Genomic DNA, 7,694 nt, shown 5'->3' with positions numbered 1-7,694 from the left:
CGGGTTATAGAGTTGGATATAAATAATATTTAACAAAAATTTGCTTTAAAATAAAATGTTTGAAAAACTGAAATTAAACTAATTTAATTGTGTCTAACACATTACTAGAGGAAAAAGAAGAAGACATAAAAGTCACTAAAGGTTTCAAAGTTGTCTTTAATCGTCATATTAATAACAATAACATTAATAATAATAATACTAATAGTACTAAATTTGCTTATATGCAAACGCTTAATTAAGGTAACAGTGTTTTGGTTTCTGGCTTATATCTCGAAAACAGTTACTCCTATCAATTTTTATTTTTTTACTAAAATTCAAGCTGATAAAATTTCCTACAAAATAGTTATTTGCATTTTTTATGTAGGACTAACCATAAGCCAGATATAAGATTGAAAATAATTAATATTTAAAAAAAAAGTGCTTTAACAGAAAATGTCTTGTGATTTAAAATACACTTAATTTTTTAGGTCCAATACTTTATTAGAAAAAAAGGGGGTGACATATAAGTCACTGAAGTCTTCAGAGTCGATTTTAAATGCTGCATTTTCGTCTTCGTCTCAAACATTGAAAACTGAATTACATTTTTGTTCTGAAACGGTAACAGTTTTTACTTTGGTTTTTTACTTATATCTCGAAAACAGTTACTGCTATCAATTTTTATTTTTCTTTCAAAATTAAAGCTGATAACATTTCCTACAAAATAGTTATTTGCATTTTTCTTTTAGGACCAACCATAAGCGAGTTATAAAGTTGGATATAAATAATATTTAACAAAAACTTGCTTAAAAATAAAGTGTTTGAAATACTGAAATTAAACTAAATTAATTGTGTCTAACACTTTAGTAGAGAAAAAAGAAAAAGACATAAAAGTCACCAAAGTCTTCAGAATCGTTTTTAGTCGTCATATTAATAACAATAACATTAATAATAATAATACTAATAGTACTAAATCTGCTTATATGCAAGCGCTTTATTAAGGTAACAGTTTTTTGGTTTCTTGCTTATATCTCGAAAACAGTTACTCCTATCAAATTTTATCTTTTTACTAAAATTAAAGCTGATAAAATTTCCTACGAAATAGTTATTTGCATTTTTCTTGTAGGACCAAGCATAAGCGAGTTATAGAGATGGATTTAAATAATATTTAACAAAAATTTGCTTTAAAATAAAATGTTTGAAATACTGAAATTAAACTAAATTAATTGTGTCTAACACTTTAGTAGAGGAAAAAGAAGAAGACATAAAAGTCACTAAAGATTTCAAAGTCGTCTTTAATCGTCATATTAATAACAATAACATTAATAATAATAATACTAATAGTACTAAATTTGCTTATATGCAAACGCTTAATAAAGTTAACAGTTTTTTGGTTTCTTGCTTATATCTCGAAAACAGTTACTCCTATTAATTTTTATCTTTCTTTCAAAATTAAAGCTGATAACATTTCCTACAAAATAGTTCTTTGCATTTTTCTTGTAGGACCAACCATAAGCGAGTTATAAAGTTGGATATAAATAATATTTAACAAAAACTTGCTTAAAAATAAAATGTTTGAAATACTGAAATTAAACTAAATTAATTGTGTCTAACACTTTAGTAGAGAAAAAAGAAAAAGACATAAAAGTCACCAAAGTCTTCAGAATCGTTTTTAGTCGTCATATTAATAACAATAACATTAATAATAATAATACTAATAGTACTAAATCTGCTTATATGCAAGCGCTTTATTAAGGTAACAGTTTTTTGGTTTCTTGCTTATATCTCGAAAACAGTTACTCCTATGAATTTTTGTCTCTCTTTCAAAATTAAAGCTGATAAAATATTCTACAAAATAGTTATTTGCATTTTTCTTGTAGGACCAACCATAAGCGAGTTATAGAGTTGGATATAAATAATATTTAACAAAAATTTGCTTTAAAATAAAATGTTTGAAAAACTGAAATTAAACTAATTTAACTGTGTCTAACACTTTAGTAGAGAAAAAAGGAAAAGACATAAAAGTCACTAAAGGTTTCAGAGTTGTCTTTAGTTGTCATATTAATAACAATAACATTAATAATAATAATACTAATAGTACTAAATCTGCTTATATGCAAACGCTTAATTAAGGTAACAGTGTTTTGGTTTCTTGCTTATATCTCGAAAACAGTTACTCCTATCAATTTTTATCTTTTTACTAAAATTCAAGCTGATAAAATTTCCTACAAAATAGTTATTTGCATTTTTCATGTAGGACTAGCCATAAGCGAGATATATGATTGAAAATAATTAATATTTAAAAAAAAAGTGCTTTAACAGAAAATGTCTTGTGATTTAAAATACACTTAATTTATTAGGTCCAATACTATATTAGAAGAAAAAGGAAGTGACATAAAAGTCACTGAAGTCTTCAGAGTCGTTTTTAAATGCTGCAGTTTCGTCTTCGTCTCAAACATTAAAAACCGAATTACATTTTTGTTCAGTAACAGTCACAGTTTTCTTATTGGTTTTTTGCTTATATCTCGAAAACAGTTACTCCTATCAATTTTTATCTTTCTTTTAAAATTAAAGCTGATAAAGCTTCCTACAAAATAGTTATTTGCATTTTTCTTGTAGGACCAACCATAAGCGAGTTATAGAGTTGGATATAAATAATATTTAACAAAAATTTGCTTTAAATAAAATGTTTGAAAAACCGAAATTGAACTAAATTAATTGAGTCTAACACTTTAGTAGAGAAAAAAGAAAAAGACATAAAAGTCACCAAAGTCTTCAAAATCGTTTTTAGTCGTCATATTAATAACAATAACATTAATAATAATAATACTAATAGTACTAAATCTGCTTATATGCAAGCGCTTTATTAAGGTAACAGTTTTTTGGTTTCTTGCTTATATCTCGAAAACAGTTACTCCAATCAATTCTTATCTTTTTACTAAAATTAAAGCTGATAAAATTTCCTACGAAATAGTTATTTGCATTTTTCTTGTAGGACCAAGCATAAGCGAGTTATAGAGATGGATTTAAATAATATTTAACAAAAATTTGCTTTAAAATAAAATGTTTGAAATACTGAAATTAAACTAAATTAATTGTGTCTAACACTTTAGTAGAGGAAAAAGAAGAAGACATAAAAGTCACTAAAAATTTCAGAGTCGTCTTTAATCGTCATATTAATAACAATAACATTAATAATAATAATACTAATAGTACTAAATTTGCTTATATGCAAACGCTTAATTAAGTTAACAGTTTTTTGGTTTCTTGCTTATATCTCGAAAACAGTTACTCCTATCAATTTTTATCTTTTTACTAAAATTAAAGCTGATAAAATTTCCATCAAAATAGTTATTTGCATTTTTCATGTAGGACTAACCATAAGCGAGATGTAAGTTTGAAAATAATCAATATTTAAAAAAAAAGTGCTTTAACAGAAAATGTCTTGTGATTTAAAATACACTTAATTTATTGAGTCCAATACTTTATTAGAAAAAAAAGGAGGTGACTTAAAAGTCACTGAAGTTTTCAGAGTCGTTTTTAAATGCTGCATTTTCGTCTTCGTCTCAAACATTGAAAACTGAATTACATTTTTGTTCAGTAACGGTTACAATTTTCACTTTGGTTATTTGCTTATATCTCGAAAACAGTTACTCCTATAAATTTTTATCTTTTCTTCAAAATTAAAGCTGATAAAATTTCCTACAAAATAGTTTTTAACATTTTTTTTGTAGGACCAACCATAAGCGAGTTATAGAGTTGGATATAAATAATCTTTAAGAAAAATTTGCTTTAAAATAAAATGTTTGAAAAACTGAAATTAAACTAATTTAATTGTGTCTAACACATTAGTAGAGGAAAAAGAAGAAGACATAAAAGTCACTAAAGGTTTCAAAGTTGTCTTTAATCGTCATATTAATAACAATAACATTAATAATAATAATACTAATAGTACTAAATTTGCTTATATGCAAGCGCTTTATTAAGGTAACAGTTTTTTGGTTTCTTGCTTATATCTCGAAAACAGTTACTCCTATCAATTTTTATCTTTTTACTAAAATTAAAGCTGATAAAATTTCCTACAAAATAGTTATTTGCATTTTTCATGTAAGACTAACAATTAGCGAGATATATGATTGAAAATAATTAATATTTAAAAAAAAGTGCTTTAACAGAAAATGTCTTGTGATTTAAAATACACTTAATTTATTGGGTCTAATACTTTATTAGAAGAAGAAGAAAGTGACATAAAAATCACTGAAGTCTTCAGAGTCGTTTTTAAATGCTGCAGTTTCATCTTCGTCTCAAACATTGAAAACTGAATTACATTTTGGTTCAGTAACAGTCACAGTTTTCTTATTGGTTTTTTGCTTATATCTCGAAAACAGTTACTCCTATCAATTTTTATTTTTTTTTCAAAATTAAAGCTGATAAAATTTCCTACAAAATAGTTATTGGCATTTTTCTTGTAGGACCAACCATAAGCGGGTTATAGAGTTGGATATAAATAATATTTAACAAAAATTTGCTTTAAAATAAAATGTTTGAAATATAAAATGTCTTTATAGGACAAAACATGATGTTTGGCATCTGTTTATTAAAAATTTACTCGTTTGGAAGCATAGAATCATTCCAAATAAGCTATTCTCGTCGAAACTATAATGTAATTAGTATTTTGTGCTAGAATACAGCGTTTTTGTTAGATTTATTAACAATTTTGTCTATTTTAAGCAATGAAACGAATAGGATTAGCTGCCTTTATCCAAAGTGATACATAAATTGCTCTTTTATGCCAGATTAATACGTTTTTAGTCTGTTCGATGTAAGTTTTCTTGTTCAAAGCAAAAGAAAAATAATGTAAGCCGTTTTTGTTTGAACTGATGAACAATTCAGACTGAGAGTCAACAAAAATAATTTGTTTTAATCCAAACTGATAATTTTTGACCCTATAAGAGTCCTATAAGAGTCCGAGATACGCCGTTCTCGTCAAGTCTATAACGTAATTCGTTTTTTTGTGTCAGAATACGACGTTTTCTGTCTGTTTAATATAAGTTTTTAATAATAATAATAATAATAACAATAATAATAATAATAATAATAATAACAATAATAATAATAATAATAATAATAATAATAATAATAATAATAATAATAATAATAATAATAAAAATAATAATAGAAATAAAAGTAAGCTTAGTTTTCTAAGCAAAAACGAAGCTTATTTTGTGTGTTATATGAGCGCTTTCTCATTTCTATGCAAGAAATCATCTAAAATTAATAACTCATTTTAAAACTGGTATAAAAACATTTACTATACAAAAGTTAATAATAATAATAATAATAATAATAATAATAATAATAATAATAATAATAATAGTAATAATAATAATAATAATAGTAATAATCATAATAATAATAATAATAATATTAATAATAATACTTATAATAATGAATTTCTTTCTAAATTAAAGCTTAGTTTTTCTAAGCAAAAATGATGCTTATTTTGTGTGTTATATGAGCGTTTTCTCATTTCTATGCAAGAGATCATCTGTGATCTGTGTTTTTAGGCAAGAAATTGAATAAAATTAATAACTCATTTTAAAACTGGTATAAAAACATTTACTATACAAAAGTTATAATCGGTCTTTAATAATAATAATATTAATAATAATAATAATAATAATAATAATAATAATAATAATAATAGTAATAATAATAATAAAAATAATAGTAATAATAATAATAATAATAAAAATAAAAATAATAGTAGTAGTAAAAGTAAGCTTAGTTTTCTAAGCCAAAATGAAGCTTATTTTGTGTTATATGAGCGTTTTCTCATTTCTATGCAAAAGATCATGTGTGATCTGTGTTTTAGGTTGTGTCAGAATACGACGTTTTCTGTCTGTTTAATATAAGTTTTTAATAATAATAATAATAATAATAATAATAATAATAATAATATTAATAATAATAATAATAATAACAATAATAATAATAATAATAGTAATAGTAACAAAAGTAATAATAATAATAATACTTTTAAAAAGGAAAAATGGAGCTTATTTTGTGTGTTACATGAGCGTTTTCTCATTTTTATGCAAAAGATCATGTGTGATCTGTGTTTTTAGGCAATCTAAGCCAATTTATAGTTTTTAATATTTAACAAAAATTTGCTTTAAAATAAAATGTTTGAAAAACCGAAATTAAACTAAATTAATTGTGTCTAACACTTTAGTAGAGGAAAAAGGAGGAGACATAAAAGTCACTAAAGTCTTAAAGTTGTCTTTAGTCGTCATATTAATAACAATAACATTTATAATAACAATACTAGTAGTACTAAATTTGCTTATATGCAAGCGCTTAATTAAGGTAACAGTTTTTTTGTTTTTTGCCTATATCTCGAAAACAGTTACTTCTATCAATTTTTACTTTTTCACCAAAATTAAAGGTGATAAAATTTCCTACAAAATAGTTATTTGCATTTTTCATGTAGAACTAACCATAAGCGAGATATATAAGTTTGAAAATAATTATTAATTAAAAAAAAGTGTTTTAACAGAAAATGTCTTGTGATTTAAAATACACTTAATTTGTTGGGTCCAATACTTTATTAGAAGAAAAAGGAGGTGACATATAAGTCACTAAAGTCTTCAGAGTCGATTTTAAATGCTGCATTTTCGTCTTCGTCTCAAACATTGAAAACTGAATTACATTTTTGTTCTGAAACGGTAACAGTTTTTACTTTGGTTTTTTGCTTATATCTCGAAAACAGTTACTCCTATCAATTTTTATCTTTCTTTCAAAATTAAAGCTGATAACATTTCCTACAAAATAGTTATTTGCATTTTTCTTGTAAGACCAACCATAAGCGAGTTATAAAGTTGGATATAAATAATATTTAACAAAAACTTGCTTAAAAATAAAATGTTTGAAATACTGAAATTAAACTAAATTAATTGTGTCTAACACTTTAGTAGAGAAAAAAGAAAAAGACATAAAAATCACCAAAGTCTTCAGAATCGTTTTTAGTCGTCATATTAATAACAATAACATTAATAATAATAATACTAATAGTACTAAATCTGCTTATATGCAAGCGCTTTATTAAGGTAACAGTTTTTTGGTTTCTTGCTTATATCTCGAAAACAGTTACTCCTATGAATTTTTATCTTTCTGTCAAAATTAAAGCTGATAAAAGTTCCTACAAAATCGTTATTTGCATTTTTCTTGTAGGACCAACCATAAGCGAGTTATAGAGTTGGATATAAATAATATTTAACAAAAATTTGCTTTAAAATAAAATGTTTGAAAAACTGAAATTAAACTAATTTAATTGTGTCTAACACTTTAGTAGAGGAAAAAGAAGAAGACATAAAAGTCACTAAAGGTTTCAAAGTTGTCTTTAATCGTCATATTAATAACAATAACATTAATAATAATAATACTAATAGTACTAAATTTGCTTATATGCAAACGCTTAATTAAGGTAACAGTGTTTTGGTTTCTTGCTCATATCTCGAAAACAGTTACTCCTATGAATTTTTATCTTTCTGTCAAAATTAAAGCTGATAAAAGTTCCTACAAAATAGTTATTTGCATTTTTCTTGTAGGACCAACCATAAGCGAGTTATAGAGTTGGATATAAATAATATTTAACAAAAATTTGCTTTAAAATAAAATGTTTGAAAAACGGAAATTAAACTAATTTAACTGTGTCT

This window comes from Tribolium castaneum, chromosome 6 (assembly GCF_031307605.1).
Source record: "Tribolium castaneum strain GA2 chromosome 6, icTriCast1.1, whole genome shotgun sequence".
Lineage (NCBI taxonomy): Eukaryota > Metazoa > Arthropoda > Insecta > Coleoptera > Tenebrionidae > Tribolium > Tribolium castaneum.
Note: the sequence above shows the minus strand (reverse complement) of the source record.